The sequence below is a fragment of the Corvus hawaiiensis genome, chromosome 10 (assembly GCF_020740725.1).
Source record: "Corvus hawaiiensis isolate bCorHaw1 chromosome 10, bCorHaw1.pri.cur, whole genome shotgun sequence".
NCBI lineage: Eukaryota > Metazoa > Chordata > Aves > Passeriformes > Corvidae > Corvus > Corvus hawaiiensis.
Genome location: NC_063222.1, coordinates 5,929,747 through 5,949,342, shown reverse-complemented (window position 1 = coordinate 5,949,342; position 19,596 = coordinate 5,929,747). Strand labels below are relative to the sequence as shown.

The 19,596-nt window shown below is 41.2% G+C and overlaps 1 long non-coding RNA gene across 1 annotated transcript; it reads left to right on the top strand.

The window, feature by feature from the left end:
* The first annotated feature begins 405 nt into the window (after positions 1-405).
* LOC125331012 lies at positions 406-3,690 on the top strand. The gene is made up of 3 exons (XR_007205818.1): positions 406-600; positions 2,142-2,261; positions 2,758-3,690. It is a non-coding gene; the product is annotated as an uncharacterized LOC125331012 (long non-coding RNA).
* Positions 3,691-19,596: the final 15,906 nt, after the last annotated feature.

Sequence of the window (19,596 nt, the reverse complement as noted above, 5' to 3'; positions counted from 1 at the left end):
TAAAAACTACTCTTTGGACCCCTTCTGCTGAGCTAGTAGGGTCTGCTCTGACCCTTGGACCTGTTTGCAAGCAGAGGGTATTGTTCCATCAAGAGGGGATAACTTCAGTGGCCATACCATTGTTTTCTAGTTGTTCAGTAACTAAGACCTGGTATTTCAAAAGTGGCTTTCATTTCGATGTTGCCTGTAGTTTTCATATTCCCAAAATCTTTTGTCAGGCAGTCATATTTCCAAGGCTTTCCTGTTTCATCTTCCCCAACAATAATTAAATATTCTGTTCTCTTTGTAAGAAGTGCTGCTTGTAATGAATTGCAGATAGAGGCAAACTGTGAATAACCTGAATTATTTGTAACAGAGTTAGTTTACAAACAGCTTTACTCTGATATTCTTTTTCCAAAGGAGAACCTGCTCTGGGCTGCGAAATTTGAGATCGAGCATCTAATGGGACAACCTGAAAATGCATCCATATTAAATTTTGAGCACATCTATACCACATCAACAGGAATTTTCTCTGTGTTGCTTTCCTGTTCATCACGCTTAAGAGTCATCGCTTCAGCTTTGATGCTTTAGTGTTTGGATGAAGTAACTGGATGAAACAGTGTAAGTATCAGTTCCTTATCAAAGGAGACAATGTCAGCTTCAGACAAGATGGTAAGTGGAGATAAAATTCTCCTTCCAACACTGACATAAACTGACACATTCTGGGAAAACATTTCCTGGGTTTTCTACTTCTGGTGTCATTTCCCCTCGCCTGAGCTTGAGAGAGGAATCTTGCTGCTTAAACATGTAGAACTATCTTGCCATCCCAGTGGAGAGACCTCAGGGTTTCTGCTGCAAGGAGAGCACCACACTTTCCTTACCACACCGTGAGGCCTTTGTAAAACTCCACACAGCATTAAAAGAACCAAACTCCACTCATTCCTCAGTCCTTAACAGGGCCAGCTTTTAGGGTGCTGTATTTAATGTCAGAATCAGTAAAAGCTAAGTATTTTGTGATGAACCTAGGTGCAATTAAACAGCTTTTCCTCATTTTATCACTTTTTTTAAACATTATTCTAGTCAGAACTATATGAGTGAATTGCTCGTAGTGTTTAAATTGACAAAGAGATAAGGGTGTTGATTATTCAAATTATGAAAATAATCTTTACAGCCTGTAGTAGGAAATCTCATTATAGTACTTCAAGACCTTGTTTTAAGCCTGTTCCACCAAATAGCTGAAGAAAAAATTTTAAAAACAAAACACAGGCAGACAAGACTTAATTCATGCAGGAGGGTGAATTACTTTCATTTCAAAAAATAAATGTAAGTAGTGTGAGATAGGTAAATCTACTTTTAATTAGCATCACAAACTGCTGATATAACAAAAATTAGAATAGATGGTCAAGTGAGTGATAGGCATTCAATGCAATGCTTGTGGTGAGAGCTGAGCTGCAAGGTGTACAGGACAACCACTGAAACACTTTGAAAGAGGTTTTTTGCAGCAGAAAGAGATGAAACAAGTGTGATATTTGTGTATCATATGTTGACTTTGGCACCATTTTGGCAAAGCCCTGTAATTTTTCCAAAGGCCATCTTTCACCTAAGGCCGTGTTTCATTTCTTGGAAAGTTCTTGGAAAAATCTTGAGATAGCTTTAAAAGCTCAGGATTTCAAATAAGTGATTTATTTGCCTGACTTTTAAATTATCCTGCATGTAAATGTCAACCCCTTTTCCAAAACTACAGATGCTGGAAATGTACATAAAATAAAATGTAATGTGATTATGCCCCAGCTCTTTACATCAAGGAGTATCTCCCAAATAATTCAAGAATCTCCCAGAGAATTCCAGAGCTGGGAAGTTATGGTTAGTCTGATTAATTTTCTATCTCTATAATAATAGAAAGCCTAGATGAAGTGAAAAGACTTGGAAGTGTGTAGTGTAGACAAAGGAAGAGCTGTGTAAGGATTCCTGCTTTTTTGGGCCGTGCTCCTGATTTGTCAGGCACAGATGAGTGGTGCTGTATGGACAGCTCAGGTGTGATTTTGAATAACATGGTTTCCCTCTGTGATGGTAAAAGATTAAAAAGATCCAGATGCAATTGAAATAGTTTTGAAATAGTTACTTAATAAATTGTGAAATCATTGTAAACTGTTTCTTGTTAGGGTTCTGGCTGATCAGGAATCCTTTGTTGTGGGTCACTCAACAGGAAGAAGAGTTTGTTCAGTCCACAGGCTGTGCATGAGGAACTGTGAATGCCTACACAAAAAAGATGGGAGACACTGGTAAGTGAAAAATTGAAATTAAACCACATACAGTAGGTATTGTGTTTGTATTTTAATAGTTGCATATTATCCTATGAATCTCAAGATATTTTATCCAGGGAAAATAATAATAATTCTAAACAAGCCTGGAAAGAGCTTCTAGAAACCAAAGCTTGAGTACAGATTGAGCTCTTTGCAGAAACACAAGAAGTGAAGTGAAGTTTTGTGACCTGGTCCTAAGAGCACTTAAGCATAGTTGAGCTCTTCTATGAAATGCCTTTGAAAGTCACTCTGAAATCACTGAGCTGGAATACAGCTTATAAGGCTACTAAATCCCTCTTTTCAAGAGGATTAGAACATGCAAACTAGAGCTTGTGTCCTAGGCTGGTAACTGTGGTTTTTAGATAGGTCGTCCAAGTTTTGATTTCATGGCTCCTGAATGTGCAAGATAATTTTCAATTCTGAATGTGTTGTTGCCCTTATTGCAATTAAAACTCTCTTGTTAACTATCTTGCAGGTATTTTTAGCTTTCCTGTCAATGCTTTTCAGAATAAATCAAGAAGAGGAAACACAGCAAGCAAAGTCCTCTTGGACAATCCTTTGGGCAAGGGAACTCATATAAACTAGGGTAAAAAATTACAGTTGACATCTTGACAATTTGTGGAAGTAATTAAAGCAAAAAAAGCACATCCATTAAGAAGTCACAAGCTAGATCAAATGAACTAAGAGCACATTACAAAGTGCTGTGGGAAATTGTGAGCCACTTCTCCAGAATAATTTGCTGCTCTGTTCCTTGTACCTTTCTCAGTAATGCTTTCCTGGGTAGGAAGCATTAATTGGGTTATAGGTGTACACACACCCCTCAGTGGATGTTTCCCTACAAGATAAGCTTTGTGAGGTTCTTATAAAAACAATTTTGTGTTTCTGTCCATGCTCTGGTTATCTCTAAGTTTCCAGCCATTACTGTCTTGTTTTTTCAGTCTTACTCTGTCCAGTTACCAAGATCCTAATGCTGCAGTAACATTCAGACCCTTTTAGGGCTGTGGTGACTGGCCTGGTAGAGTCACATGAAGAAACAAATCCTTTTTTTGTTAACAGGAGCAGAACTGAAAGCACACACTGCCCAGCCTCAGTGCAGCACCTTCCTAACGATGGAACTGCTCTCAAACAGACTGCAATAACTGACAGAAAAGGCTTTATCTTCTCTTTCACGAGAACCTTTAAACTTCCCTTTCAATAAAAGCTTATTTGCCAATTGGTTTGACCCCCCCAATTCACTTGTTCATTAGAGGAATTCATCATTTTTCCCCAATCTGATGGTTAAAAGGTATTGGTAACTCTCACCTGGGAGTGTGAATGAGGTTTGGTTTTTATTCCAGGCACCATGCTGTTACATTTATTGTGAAATCCCCACAATACCATTAATAAAGACTTTTTTAAACCTCATAAATCAAACAGTGACTTTATGTGATATTTAAGGACAAATCAAGGATATTAAAGTATCACTGAATATAGTAATTAAAAAAAAAAAAAAAAGGACAAAACCAGTTGTTCTTGCTTAAAGACTTGCAGAAAGGATTGATAATTATCCTGGCGTTATAAGAGGTTGATTTCTAGAAGGTTTGCATCTCTTCACTTTATATTACTTTGCACATATGACTTTGAGGTATTAGTTTAGGGCTAATTTTTTACTAGATTTCAGAATCTCATACCTGATGACAAGTCTGTACAAGCCTAAACAGGGTTGCAGTTCCCAAGGGGAGACTTGTTAGAAAATAATTTATGAGGTACTATCTTAACTGGAATATTCACCTCATCTGCATCTTACAGAAACCTCTGGAGCCTGTCATGCACAAGCTGCACTCTTACCAATTCACAAGAATGATGCTTGACAGAATTAACCCTCTGATGCTGGATCTTCTCAAAGGAAGAGACAATTTATGTTGACTGTGACACCATATCAATAAAGACAGTAAAGCTGGAGGAGCAGACCTCAGCTGCAATCAAAGGTCAGTGTCTTGCAACACTGGCTGGTGACAGCTGGATGAAAAGAGAGAGATGATGTCTATGCATGTGTGTGAGGGTCTGTAGGCTCATAAAATGGAATCAAAATGAAAAATCAGTTAAGTGGCCTGGAAACAAAATGCCAATTTTCTTTTTCATTTTCCATTGTCCTGCAGAAGTTCAGCTCCATAGAGGAAAATACATACTTACATCATGCAGGGATAAATAGTGATGTTCACCTTACCTTACCTTACCCAAGTCAGGACTGAAGACTAACACAGCTGGAAATTTTTTGTTTCTTCCAGAGAAGAAACAGCCTTCAATATCAAAGTTCTGACAAGTGTGGAGGAAATCAGTAGAGATTCAGAGGGTGGGACTGATAGTTCTACAGAGCTTTTCAGATTAATGTGCATCTTGTCTGACCTTTGGTGAAGCTAAAAGTTCTCAAGGCTCCAGCTACCGTTCTTTAGCACTCAGAGCTTTCCAGCCACTCTGAAATACATTTGGTCTCTTGCTAAGTTGGTCCCAATTCTTTGCCCTGTATTGTATCCATGGAGAATGGCCAATCGAACTGACTGATAAATGGAGTAAGCCCTTCCATGACAATTCTTCAAATGACTCCTGAAAAATCTCCCTCATTAGAAGTCAACCCTAGCAGTAAACAACCTTGGGAACCTTTTGTGTGAGGTGGTGCAGTGTTTTTGTAGAGAAACACAGAGCAGGGCTGCCATTCCAGACTACGACAGAAAAGCTTATTTCTTTACCTGTTACATTAAATCCCACATGAAAGTATTCATTAGCACAGCTGCAAGCACAGCTCTCAGAGCTGTAAGAGCTCACACTGATGACAGAGATCCCAAGCTATTAATGTACAGCACAGGCCTACAATGCTGTACATTTAACAGCAGCAACATTACAGTTCCTAGCATCATCCATACCCTTTGGGATATCTTTCCATTGTATCAGCTGCTACCAGAGCTGATGTAAGAAAAGCAGATTTCCCATAAACATGATTATTCAGGAATTTGGAGACACCTCATCGTGCAACAGATGCCTTGTAATTCTTCCCTACTTTTATCTTCATTTTTGTGCTTTGGGAATGAAAGGATTAGTTTTCCAAGTTCTCCAAGCACGTTTTCAACCCCAAAGCAGGTGGAAGACTGAACAAGTGACTTTTCCTAGGCCTCTAGCTACGAACATATGGACACAAGCCCTTTGTGAGCTGAGATGTAAGAACTGCACATACAGTCTCCCATGTGCTTGCTCTAGTAGTGGATGCGTCTCAGAGAGAGGAGCTCCCCCAAGCACATGATTTGGTGTGTCAGGCCTTATCAGCTGCTGGCAATCAAAATGAGGACGGAGACATCTGACTTCCTTACCAGAGCAGGGCACTGATCTGTTTCCATAAGCAAATATACCAGGGCTAGGAACAAATTAAGGAGCCAAAGCAGGGAAATGTGGGACCTGCCTCAGTGCTCGGGGAGTGCCCTGAAGCTGCCCCTGCAGAGCTGCCAGTGCCAGTGGGGTCACGTTCCTGCAGGGTGGCTCTTGCCGTGCTCTTTTTGCCCAATTCCCTGTACACCTGTGGCATGTGCCGGCTGAAGGAGCCGCTCCTCGTCATTCCTATAGCTCCTCTCTTGCCCGATGAAAAAAGTCACGGAAGGGAAGAGCCTTGGATCCTTCCAGGGGTGACTGCCAGTGTCTTTACGAACCAGTTACTGAGGTGAGACTGTTTTCAGATTATTTTAAGATGACTTCCCCTGTTGGGTTTAAATCCAAACGCATCAGAACCTCCCCGGCGCGGACAGAAGGCGCCGGGTGCCCGCGGGTCGCGCCGCTCCCGCAGGGGCTCTCTGCTGCCATCTCCCGCCGCCTCCCGCACCTCGGCACCGGCACCCGCCGGGAGCTCGGAGCATCTCCGGAAACTGCTTCAGCAGGGATACCGAGTTACCGATACCCTTACTTCGGACCGTAACCAACAAGGGCATATTCATGCCGCTGAGCCAAATGGGGAATTTAAATTGTTTTTCCAGTGTGCTCCTAAGTTACCCTGCTGGAAGAGTAATTTCCAGCCATGCTTGTAGCTATGGGTAAGAGCACGAGGAGATGATGTAATGGCAGATGGGGGAGAAGCTGCTGTATTTCCACAGCCTGGAGTGGGACCTGGTTCCTGCTGCCCTCCCTCAGGGACACAGGTAAATGCTGGCAGCGAGCCGTGGGTGGGGCACACACGGAGCACACGGAAAGTGTGGCACTGCCAGTCTGTACCAGGCTGTGCCACCACTGGAGCATGGGAGGAAGCACACAAAGGACCTTTCCAAGGACATAGCAGGGTTATATAAACATACAATATAAATATTTTGTTATCCTATTTACCCAGATTACCCAATAATATCCATGCTGTAACTCTGTAAATTGTGTTTATTTACACTTGCATGCTGAACCAGCAGCAGAGGCTTGCAGCATTACTGTAGTTACTGAAAAAGGATATTATGTTTCCTATGTTATTGGGAAAAAAGCCAAACTCTTCTCTCTCCCTTCTCCCCTCACGGTGTAGAGTTTTGAGAGACTTGAGTCCTCTCTATTGTTTACATTGACCAAATTGGTTGTATTCAGGAAAAAATTTTGTGTTCCAGCTCTAGGAGGAAAACTCTTTTACCAATAAACTACTCAGCAAGGCAGAGTTAAAGCAGCTGAAGAGAAGTGAAAAACTGAAAAGAAGAGTTAAAGCAGCTGAAGAGAAGTGAAAAACTGAAAAGGAACAGCAAAAGAGTGCTGTGAGAAAGAGGTTAACAGCAAGGAATGAGGAATGTCAAGCAGCATGAGAGCCATGAAGGAAAATGAGTGTGGGTGTCTAGCAGCAGTGGAGCCAGAAGCAGAGTAAGGACAGAGAGAGTAGATGGGAGAAAAGATCAGACAGTGTACCTGGAAAGATAGCTTTAATTCCTTCTCTCTTTACTGAGTGTGGGTGAAGGATTAGGATGACTTCCTCTTGGTCATAAAAATACTACAGTTCTTGTTCCCTGACGGAGGTGTATTTTTAAAATAGGAATTAATTGGCTAAAAAAGAGTGAGCAGGGCTAGTACAAAGGACCTATACAGCAATATTTATCCTTTTACCATCTAGGATAGTTTATCAGTATAAGCAATTTCTAGTCAGCTATTTTTGGTTAGGTGATTGGGAGTCCTGTCCTAGCATAGCCTAGCTGGGAGAGAGTTCATGGTACCCAGGAAGAGCACACTTATGACTTTTACTGCACTTGAACACACACTTTGTTTCTTTTGTGCCATGACTTTGTGACATTGGTCACTGAAGGGGTTCTGGACATAAGCATAATGTGGCAAACTTAACTGAAAGTTCTTTGAAAATGTAGTCATTTGTTTTACACTATTATAGTTTTAAATCTCAATTGTACTAAAGCCCTTCTGTTAGGACCTACGTCTTACTGCAAAACTTGGGACATGGAAATTGTAGGGCCTCAAATAACTGCCCTGTAACTCAGGGATACAAAACCAATCGGGGAGGGGCAATGGAGTCTTGAGACTTAAAATGTATTTCTTGCATGTTCCTCTCACAATAGAGGAGAGAAGAGAAGCGGAAATAGCAGAAGTTCTCCCTAATTTGTTGGCTCTCAGTGCACTTTTGTAAACTGGAAGTCAGTTTGTCATTAGGTTCAGATAAGCTCAGCAGTATAGTCCTTGTCAAGTGCAGGAGACAGCATTGACCCTGTTCTGGGCAGATCTCCAGCATGGAAACTGCTAATAGATGTCGTGTCTGGACCTTGCTGGAGAGACTTGCACCCTAAAGTCATCAGTAAATAAAATGGTAACTCAGTCTAAAGCAGTAAACAAAGGTAATGAATAACTGAGGCACTGAAAGATGCTGTTACCTGGAGTGGCTGTTGCTACTTTAGCAACGTGTACCACAGTTAGTGCCTTGTGCTTCTGCTGCAAAGGGCTGAGCTTTATGTAAGCTCAGTTTGCAATGTCCCAAGGATGTTTTTCACATGGTGTAAAGTCATAGAAGAGCATCAGATCTATTCTGGTGAAAGGTCTCAAGAACAAGTCCAGTGAGGAGCAGCTGAGGGAGCTGAGGAAGCAGCTTGGAGCTGTTTAGCCTCAAGAAAAGGAGACTTGGGAAAAACCTTCTCACTCTCTTACAATTGCCTGAAAGGAGGTTGTAGCGAGGGGACAGTCAGTCTCTTTTCCCAAATAACAAGGGAGAGGACAAGAGGAAATAACCTCAAGTTGCACCAGGGGAAGTTTAGATTGGATATTAGGAAAAATTTCTTCACTGAAAGGGTAGCCAAGCACTGAAGCAGGCTGCCCAGGGCAGTGGTGGAGTCACCATCCCTGGGGGGATTTAAAAGATGTGTAGATGTGCCACTTGGGGGAATGGTTTAGTGATGGACTTGGCAGTGCTGGGGTTACTGTTGCGCTTGATAATCTTAGAGGTCTTTTTCAACTTAAACAATTCTAGGATACTTTTCAGCAGCAATTGAACAGTTTTAAGCAAGTAAAGTCACTCTGAAATCTGCAGAATTAAGTAGGACAGAAAATATGGTATCTGGGAGAATTTCAGTTTAATGGTGCAAAGAATACAAAGGATTACCTGGTAATGTTTTGAGATTAGTTTCAGGTTCCCCAAAATCACCATATTTTGTCAAGACAAGAAGAAAGAAAAGTCAGTAGCATGAGAATTGAATAGGATTAATATTTTCTCTGGTTTTCTCTTGCTGTACCTGATTGTTGAGGGTAGAGCTGGGCTTTTTGATGGCACACAGAAACCCAAGTTTGCATTTGAAGCTCAAGCAAATTTTGCCTAGCTAGTAATTAAGTTCAAAGCTAAGCTCTGTAGGCATATGACCTGGACGTGCCATTAGGAAATGTTGTACCAGAAAATCTTCCAAACATGTTATAACATTTTTTTTATTGGTAAAGCTTACCGTGCTAACTGGAAGATACTCCTGTAAGATTTAAGAAATTGCATTTTGTTTGTGGTTTTGGATCATTGCTGGTGGAAGGTTTTAGTCCTGAAGATAGATTGCACAATCTAGTTTATTCAAGCACTGGACTTGGGAGTTTGGTGGTCACTGGATTATTATGAATCAACCCCATGAGGAGATATCAGCCATGGGAGGTGCATTGCAAGTGTGCTGCACCATCTCAGAGAGCCTGAAATGAAGGTGTGATTAGTACAGTCGGGTTTGATGATGATCAGGTTTGATAACCAAGTTCTTTTACTTGCATTTACTCTCTTCTGACCTTCTTCTTTAATCTCTGGGATATTGGCTTGGAATTTAAACTTGTACTTTCAGCAAAACATTGTCTCTGTGTGGAAAAGGCAACAATTTCACCCTTGTCAAGTGAAATTTTCTCTCTTTTTTCACTTTCTCTGTCCTTCCTATTTCTTTTAATTGCCTTTCCTTTCTTGCTGGCACATAAAATGCCTCCAGTGACTTAATGAAGGGGTGCCAGGGCAACCAAACCCCTCTGCCAGGACACACTCAATGGCATCCTCTAAGTCAGACAACGTTTCAAGGTCTGGGCAGATGTTTTCAAAATTAAGTGGAAACTTGCTTCCACAAAAAAGGCACAGTATTATTAGAAGTGCAGTAGTAGGTACCCTTTAATGGCTGCAGTAATGGACTTACAAATGGAAATGAGATTCGTGATGACTTATTGACTGAAGAAGCAGTGAAATAAAAGAAAAGCTGGCAAGAGCCTCAGGAAATACTCTGATGTAAAGTATAAAATGAGCACAGTTAGAAGGATATTTACATTCTCTTGAAAAAAAAAAAAAGCCTACTCCAGCATATGTTCAGCCACTTTTTACTGGGAGAAAATAGAAGTTTCTCCAAGGGCATTGTGCCATTACTGTGATTTCAGTAATGCTGATGGTGGGTTGCAGCTTCCCGTCTCTCAAAAATAAGATGCAGGAAACTATTCCCTTACTGAGGCCAGGGGTATGTACAGAAATGCCAAGCAGGATTATGAACCTATGCAGAAAAACAGCAAGGAAGAGGTAAAGAAAGATCTGAAGGAAAAAACCCAACCTTTTCCCCACCTTATTGGTGCCACTGTGATGTTCTCACCTCTCTAAATCCAACATTCAGTGTCTCTGATATTTTGAAAAGTTGTTGTGAATGTGGTGTTTGTTTTTCATTGCTTCCCCAAGGTTTCCAGTGTCCCCTGCCTCACAGCAGACACAGAAGTGTGCTCAGAAGAGCTCTCCACACCCGTGGGGAAATCTCTCTCTTCTGAGGTGAAAGGAGCAGGATGTTTCTCTTAGTGTTCTTCAGACCTCAGTCTTTTCCAAACTCTTAACAACTTGGTTTGAAATATGGTTTCCCCACATCCTTATGACAATTCATCATCCCCCCATGATGCCAGGAAAGACCTGCTTATTCTCTGCTGAGCATGGTGCTGAAGTGCACACCCCCAGCAGAATGCATGGCAATGTGTCAGAAATAGCAGGAGCTGAGGAGATGTGCTCTCAGTGAACAGGAACAGAAGCTTCCCACTAACTCTGTGCTGTCTGCAACCCCTGGCCAGTGCTACAACCTCCCTTTTCCTTTTTGAAGGGATTTAGTTGGAATAATTCCCCAGCTCTGGTTAGCTGGCAAGTTTAGATTCATGTCTGTGGTGCAGAACCATGCAGGTGGAGGAAGAGATAACACAAATCTACAAGTCAAGTTTGTAATGGAGAATCCATTTATCATGAGTACAGCATCACAGTAAAAATGTCCTTCTGTCTCTTTCTTGCTTACCCCACCTCACTCCTTTTCTCCTTTATTTTCTTTCTCCCTCTGGTCTTAACCAAGCAAGAAGAAAGGAGGGTGTAGACCCCAGCATCCTTAGTGGGCTGTTGAAACAAGCATCTCCAACTAAAGGGATTGCTTCTTTGGAGTGCTGCAACACCAATAGTTCCAGCAAAGCTACCCTCACACTCTAGGAAACAATTCATCCATGCCCTAGTATGCAAGGAAGAAGGAAAAAGTTCAGTTTCCCTTGACTGCACAGACATTTTTGTACCAGGTATGAAGACAAGGCTGGCTCCCACTATACATACTGTCATATGGATTTACTGCTAATGCACTTCCTGCCTCTCCTCAGGAGTGGGCTAAGACATCTGCAAACATGGCATGATGAGTTAATAGGAATCTTTCCAAATTCCTGTAAAGAAAACCTTTTCTCCTCTCATAAGCTTTATAACCCCACTCTGAGGCGTCCTGTACAAGAACTTGACGGCATCAATTCCTAACAAATTCAGATGCTGGGTTACAGACAGGTCAAGGCAAAAGTAGGTGGTACCCCAGTGTTATTTGTACTGCAGATGAGGCTGCCAGTGAGCTTGAATCAGAACTTGAGAAATACACTAAGAGCCATCATCTCTAAGAGGGTTTTTTATTGCTAATTGCAACATTCCTCTGTGCAAGGTCCCCTCCACCTCTGAGACCTGGTATTGCAAGCCAGGGAGTGGGGCTGGACTGAGTACTTTCGTGGTTTGTGCTGGAAGTCCCATGGAGAAGGTGGTGGATGCTTTTCAGCTCTTGGCTGCTAAAACCATTAGCCTGGAGGGAGGGTTTGTTTTTGTTGTGTAGCTGCCAAATGTGGTAGCCAAGAGAAGTCAAAGGACACTAAGTTTGGGAATATCTTTAACCACACATCCATCACTGGTCTTTTTAATTGGATTGTTGTTTTTTCATCAAAAAACCTCTCAGAAATCACCTACCCCTTCCATACAGTCATGGTTTCACTTTTGTATTGCAGCAGCATGAGGCTGAATGGTTGGCAGAAATACTGTACTTTGTAGAGATGGAAAGGATGGTTTTATATAGGAAAAATGTGTGGGGCGCATTGTGGTCACTTCATTGCTGCTAAATTTGCTGCCTGCAAAGATTCTGCACGCGGTGGAAGGATTTTCTGTCAGCAGACTTCAGAAATAAATATTCATTGCTTTGGTGGAGGAACCTTTCCTGTACATCCAGTCATTTGAAAATGAAAGAGCTATATTGCAACTGCAGATGGTACCTTCCAGCACAGCTGCTTCCAATCTGACATTCCTTGGGCAGCACACCACCCAAGACTGTTGAAGTATTGCATTTCCCTTCCCCTTCAAGATATTGCAAAGAGCATGCAGGAGGTGACAGAAGAGGCTGGGTGGTCCTTCCCAGTGTGTAACATCAGAGGTTAAGGAAAAGAGACCACCATGGTCAGTGCCAGATGAGATTGGACAGGCTGTGGTAGAATGCACAGGTATTCGAGGTGTTACAAGTGTCTGTCTTGAGCATCTCGTTTGCTACTCTGAGGCTTCAGTCAGAAGGGTCTGGGAAAGGGGCAGCTCGGGCGTTTGAGATAGTGTCCAGAAAAGTTTGTGGAGAGCAGATTTGGTTATGTTGAGAATGTAGACATTGGAAGCAAGTCGTGTTGTGCTCTTCTTCCCTTTCACCACCGGGAGGAGCTGGGAGAATGGGCTCCCCAAATGCCCCGGTGCCTCCGCTGCAGGCTGGTGGCAGATGCAGGGGAAGCAGGGATGCCTGCGAAATGTACGGGGATAGGGGAGGGTCTGTGTGTGCAGGATAAAGAGAAGTTCCCTGCATGTGCATTTTCCTCTTGCACTGCTCTCTTGGTACACAAGGGGAAGATGCTCCTTTCAGCTCAAGGATCTGTGTTTAAATGGAATTTTGCATTGGATTAGGTGCCATAGAACAGCCGGAAACCAACCTGCTCCGAGTGGTATGTAAACATCAGAGACATGTCAAAGCCATCCAAAAGCCAAATGTTGCCTTGGGCCAAGAGGCAAATGTTTGAGCAGGCGTCCAGTCCCATCAGATGCCTCGGGCAATGTCCCTGCCCACCTGGCAGGCACAGCTGCTCCCTGTACCACACGGCCCACCCGCCCTCCCCTGAGAGTGGGCAGGAGCACTTCAGAGAAGGGAGCCAGAATGTTCAGACCTTTTCCAAAATGTCATGGCTCAACTGTCTTCTCAGGTAAGATGAGGGCAGTGAAGAGTTTCTGAGACCACAAATGTAAAAAGCAAAATAATGTTGGAAGCGTGTGACAGATGTGGACTCTTCCGTCTCAAGACAGTATCTGGCAGTAACAATGGGCATGTCTGTGGCTGTGTTAAATCAGTAATTCTTCCTAGCTTGCATCTTTTTAAGTTTGCAGAGTTATTTCTGTGCAACATGAATGAAATACGTGGTAGCTTTGATCTTTGGCTCAGGGCACAGATGACAAACATTGTGCAGCCCCTCCAAAGCTGTCTGGGGATGAGGCAGTCACCTGTAGCTCACTTCAGTGTCTCATGGAACAGGCCAAGGAACACGGGTACCTTCAGCTGTGGGAAGGAAAATGGAAGAGTGCCAAGCATTTTCCTGAGCTAGAATTTGCTTATGATATTATAGTGTCTTTTTGCCTGTCTGCTCGCCCTGAAGATTTTCAGACTGCACAGAGTAGCACCTCCCCAGGTAACAGTATGAACTCATGCTACAACTTTGAAAGGCTAGAACAGTTTATGAACTTCCATCTCTACTTAGATATTGAGAGATTGCAAAAATTAATTTAAAGAGACCACACAAGCCACACATCCTGACATTTAGTAGGGCATTTCGCACATACTGTGTCATGTATGGTTAGCTAATGGAGGGGTATAATTTGGTGAGCACCTCTCAAGCAAATACAAGAGGTATTTGAGTGAAGCAAGAGCATGGAAGCAATTTGAATATTTTCCATCTCAGATGCTGAATTTGGGACTTTTAGCTAATCATTGAAACTGCAGAGTATCCAAAGTCCTTGAAAGTCTTTAAGATAAGGAGGAGAGGAAGAATAGGTAGCCATGAAGCATTTATTTTCTTGGCTCCTCACACATCTCCTGCTGCCAATTTTCTCTGCTCTGCACACAAAAAGCTATTTGTCTCTTAATGCTAAATCCCATTCTGGGATTCACAAACGGTTCTTCCATGTGTCTGCAGGGATCAAGCAGATATACAGAACTGCCATCAAAGGAGCTGAGTGCTTTGGAAGGAGAAAGAATGGGACCAAATGCTTAATGTTGCTATTCTGCGTTCAGCTATGGAAGTAATCCCAGTATTAAGACAGAAGTAGATCTGCAAATGGAGTCTGCAGTTCAGTGCTGTGGCTGCCCAAGAAAGCTTCAAAATTCAGCAGTGAGGCAATCTCATGGATGAGAACACCCTGAAGATCTTGAAAGCCCAAATCACCTCCATAAGAAAGAAAGTACTGCTCCATAGTGGCTGTCACTGGAGGTTCAAGGCTGCTGAACGGGGTCAAGATAATTTTTTTTTTCATATGTCTATCTAATTTTTCCAATATGATATCTTATAGCAGCCCTTTGTAGTAGGGCTCATACCATACCTCACAGAGCTGATCCCTTTGAGCAATCAAAGGCATTTTCCCAAGAATAATGTAGGCAGAGTTGCAAGCATCACCCAGGAATTCCTTGACACCTGTAGTCCTACAGTTTGCTGTCCCTGGGAGGATTTGGGATCATGACTTTTGGTTCTGTTTGCACTAGCAGATGTGTTTTCTATCTGGGTTTCACTGCTCATTTTGTTTTCCATAAAGGAGTTGTGTATTTCACTGCTACACACGTGAAATCTGAACACATAGTATAGATTATCAATCAGCATGATTTGTGAACAATGAATGTTCACAAAGTGAAAGGAGATGTAGATACACCAAAACAAGTCTTATTTTCTCATATATTGAGAAGTTCCTTGTAAATGGTTTACATCTGAATTGCTCTCTAAGGATTGCTAGTAAATAAAACTTAAGAAACAAGCTAAATTTGGCAAAATTGCAGGACAGATTTCACATACTCAAACATTTGAAAGGAGAGACATCAGTTTTTGAAACTTACAGCTCCCCTTGTTCCTTCTTATAAAAATATTACCAGTTCTGTATTCTGCTGCTGCTCCTACATCTCCAATAAACATCCAAAGTATGAACATGGAAATCTACCAGCAAATGTTTAAGGGTGATAATGTGCTTTTATACCCACCCATCAGAGCATCACAAGTTCCATATGTTCCATGAAGTCTTTACTGCAGAGGTGGTAGTTACTTACAAGCTTCTCCAGAAGTGGCTGAAGGTGCAGAGCAGCAAACCTAGCATGCTAAAATATTCACTGTGTTCACTTCAGGCTGCATGTTCAGTTCTGGTTAAAATCCTTTCAACAAACACCACATCTTAAATTCTGGAAACCAGGAAGGGCAGACTGCAGTATGACTGATGGATGTATCTGAGAGGTGACTCAAAAGGAAAAATTATTGCATTTAGAAATAATTAAAGCTTGACTTTTCATAGCAATGAAAAAGTATCTCATAAGTGTGTCAATTCTAGTTTGCCTTTTGCCACTTCAGTGACATTTTTGGCAAAAAGTAAATTCCAGAAGAACACTGGAACCACACTGTAACTGAGCAGGACCTGCACCACAATTAAATGAATTGGGAAAAAGGTGTCTGCCTGCCTGAGCTCCCTTGTAGAAATAACAGTTAAGATAGTGACATTTTTTCTATTTTGCCCCTACATTTTTATGTCTAAATATTCACAGTCACCACACCAATGGACTTGCAATTGAGGACCAAAGTGCATGACCCAGGAAGAATACTTCCATACAGGTTTAAATCAGTCAAACAAACAGTTATTTGATAAAAAGGAAGGAATATGTCATCTGTTGCCTTTAAATCTGGACAATCTAAAAGGCCAAGAGAAGTTTTTCATGCCAGTGTTCTGTGTCAGCACTTTCTGATTGCATTACATTGATTTAGGGTTTTAGGTTACATATACACTTTAGATCTAAGTCTAGGTTAGAAGAGGGCAAGTGATCTTTTCTTTTTATTCAGTGTTTGGTGGAAGAAGGAATGAAATGTCTCTGTTTAATTGGAGAATACTTTATTTATAGATACACTGCAGTACTACCATTACACTTAAGTAGAAATTCATTATGTGACTGTGCTTTCTTTCAGTCAAAATAGCTTCCATTTTTCTCTGTGATCAGTGGAAAATTTAAATCTTCAAAGTAATGGTCTAATCCACCTAAATTGCAAAAATGTTAATGTTTCCTGTCTCTTCCTTTTCCCATTGTGCCTCTTTCCCCCTCTCCCTTTTTCTGTGAGCTTCCATCCTAAGTTATTTGCTACAGCCAGGAATGCTGCTTTTTCTTGGCCGTGTTCTTTCCCTTTCTTCAGGGCTGCGTGCCCTGGGAGAATTAAAGCAGCACTAGTCCAAAATATGTTTGCCAATAGTGGCTTGGAGTACTGTAACTTCAACAAATCTTGGCCCTGCATGTCTACGTACTGTATAAATATAATTTGAATTCAGTGCTCTCTCACTTTTCTGCAACACAAGAAAAGCAGTGACTTAGGAAATCGTAGAGTGGCTGAACTTTATTCTGCAAGTGACTCTCAGTTGTGATCACGAGTGTGCTGTGGAGATGTTTGTTTTAGAAAATAAAAAGTAAAGGAAAATAAAGCAGTGGCATACACAGGGAGATGATCTAGAAAGCCTATGCTGGTAGCTTTAGGAGTACATTACACGGAGGCAGAATGAATAAATGTTAGTCAAAAGTGGTAAAAGGGAATAAGGACCCTTGTCTATATCACAAGAAAATACTCTGTCTCAAGGACTGTTCAAGTTTACTAAGTGGCAGTTCTGTATTTATATCCCTCACAAAGCTTAGGAACATAAAAGTAAAGAAACAACCAAGGATATCACAAATCTAAGCTTGGCATGCAACAAATGCCTCTTCAGTCAAATAGGAAGAAATTTCTTTCGTGCCAGCATAAATATTAGTGGGACATAACAAAAATAGTAATTTTTAAGTACTTTTAATCTTAAACTACTTCCATTGTCAAATGTGAAACTTGAGAGCCCTCTCCCTTCACAGCATACGAGAATGTTGTGACATGCAGAGGCCACAGCCTGGCTTTGGCCTTTTTATTGTCCAGTTTTCTGAGGTACCACCTTGAAGTGTTAGCTATGCAGAAACTACCAGCTTTTCATAACATCTGGAAGCTGTTCTTAACGTAGGGAGAAAATACGGGTTAAAAAGATGATTTGTGACAAGCAGAGAGTTGATGTAACAGGTATTTAGACTTTAAATCTGTAAGATATAAGATAGTGGGTTTTTTCCCATAATCAAGGGACAAAGCCGTGGACTCTTGAAAACCTTTAGATCCTTGTGTCTAGTGAAGACCTCTCCTAGTAAGCCAAATATTTTTTAAATTTTTTTTTCAATTCTTCTGAGCAAGAAAGACAGAATTACCCATCTTACAGGCCCTCTGAAGTTGTCTTTTGGTCCTTGATACTAGGAGAATCATCAAGCTCTCCTTGCAAGATACCTCTAATGAAACAACATGGAAATTACGGCAAAGGAAGGGAAAGGATTGTGAGCTAGTTGCCATTAGCTCCTTCATGTAGCAACCTGAGGGCTTCAGTTGCTTCTCCTCATCCAAGCTGCAGCACTGTAACTTAGGGGCTCTTCAAGTAAAGGAAATATCAGTGCCAAATACCCAGGTAATGGCACAGAGCATTTATGGCCTAATGCTAAGTAGCAGCTGCAACATCATCTTGTACCAGACAAGTTTATCCAGATTTGTGTCTGTTTTGAGACATACCTCAGAATAAACTACTTATGTTACCTAAGTATCTCAAGCAGGGTTTTAACACTGGGCTGTTTCTTTTTGCCTCTGTTGCTGCCCTGCTGAATTTTAGAAATGAGCAATATTTCCAAAGGCATGAAGTTCCCACGCTTTTTGTGAAAAACCTTCAGGTGTACATAGGAAGGAAACAAGCTACCAACTGCTGTGAGAAAGCTGGGTGGGCTGAATTAAACTGTCCCAATCTATGCAGATTCGTAAGTAGGGAACTAAATATTCTGATATATACAGTTATATATAGATATACACACACATATTCTTATCTATTCTGATATATATAGCAGCTAGAGATGATGAGTCACCCCTGGAATAGTTTGAGTGTTGTATAACTGCACATACAGGATGTGGGGGAGGCAGTGAGCATTGGGAGCGTGGTAAAAACATGGGAGTTGTGCAGAGCAGGGGGTGAACTCAGGAACACAATGTACAAATCTGTACAGACCCAGACTTTGTTCGTTTTGCTGTTCACAGAACAAAAAAGTTGTTATTTGTCCAGGGAAACTTTCATGTGGTATAGGAGTACATGCAAACTCTGAGTGGAATAGCACTGACCATTAGTTCCTGGTGACAAATTTAAAAGCAAAACTGCTTTTAGCCTTCCTCATTATTGGACTCTTTTTTAGGTCAGGCAGTTACTGTGAATCCATGGCAACTTTTCCTTTAGACTGTGACATTAGCATTTAAGTGAACAACTGAAGGGACCAACAAGAGACTGTATTATCAGCACAGCTTCAACAGGATTGTACAAAGGTCAGAGGTAATAAGGGAGTATTTTCTTAAGAAGCCATACCTGGGTTTTTCTTATTCCTTTGTAAAGACACTAAAGATGGCAGAGGTTTTCAGCCTTGAGGAATAGAATGAATAAAACCTTTTATTTTCACAGCTCATCGTTGAATCAGCAATGATAACTCATTGTCTTGTTGCTTGCCTTTAGCCAGTCAGTGGCAAAGTCAAATTCCTGCATGTCACATCAAGCTAACTCTCCAAGAAGAAAGAAGAGAAAAAAAGCCTTGTTCATATAGATTTACTCCTAATTGTTTTCTAATCAGTTTACATTCCATTTTTAATCAGAGAAGCCAAATCAATATTGAGCTAGGCAGGTGTGCTATGGAGGCAATCTTCCATGACACCAAATATGAAAATAATGCCAGCTTGCAGTGTTATGACCTTTCTAATCTCACTATATTAACAATGCTGAATCTTCAGTTTCACAATTGCCAGGTTGTTACAGCACCCCTCGTTGTGAGGATGGTTTACTATATACTAACAGGACCTTACCTACCTCAATAATTTTGATAACATTTCTTCTTCATAATGCTTGCAACGTGTTTTTCCTATTTTACTAATAGGAAAAACCAAGAAGTGGTAGACAGGTTAAATTAGCTGCTCATGGCAAAAATGTAACCAAGTTTCAGGATTCAAATGCCTTTGCTGTACTCAGAACTACAGTTTGCTCTTCTTTTCTTTATTACATTTATTTATTGATTGCTTCAGGGACAGTGTGAATATTTTCCAGACAGTTTACTTTTTCATAAATGTGCTCATCTGAAGAAAAGCTCTTAGAAATCTTCATTAGTATTTTGTTTTTAATCATATTTATCATTATCTTTAGTAATATGTCTTAAACCAAAATACTAATATTCACGGTATTGATACATGTATATAT